General features: G+C 34.9%; 1 long non-coding RNA gene across 1 annotated transcript in view; it reads right to left on the bottom strand.

Annotated features, from left to right (window-relative positions):
• LOC116703387 (uncharacterized) overlaps positions 1–212 on the bottom strand; it is a 4427-nt gene that overhangs the window by 1895 nt on the left and 2320 nt on the right. The window lies entirely within an intron of this gene.

Raw genomic sequence — 212 nt, 5'->3', positions numbered from 1 at the left:
GAAACTTTTTAAAAATCGCTAGCTTGCTATGCTTACGCTATCCGCTAATGGTAACGTTGATTTGCACAACAGTCCCACATTTGTCTGCCTTAAATGGATTGTATACATCACATATATATATATTATATATGTATATTATATATGTATATTAATCTTAACGGTCTATGATACTCCGCTACGGGCTATACATATACCGCCCTGTATCACACAGG

This window comes from Etheostoma spectabile, chromosome 15, assembly GCF_008692095.1.
Source record: "Etheostoma spectabile isolate EspeVRDwgs_2016 chromosome 15, UIUC_Espe_1.0, whole genome shotgun sequence".
In the NCBI taxonomy this organism is placed as follows: domain Eukaryota; kingdom Metazoa; phylum Chordata; class Actinopteri; order Perciformes; family Percidae; genus Etheostoma; species Etheostoma spectabile.
The sequence above is the reverse complement of the archived record's forward strand: the minus strand, read 5'-3'. Positions and strand labels throughout refer to the sequence as shown.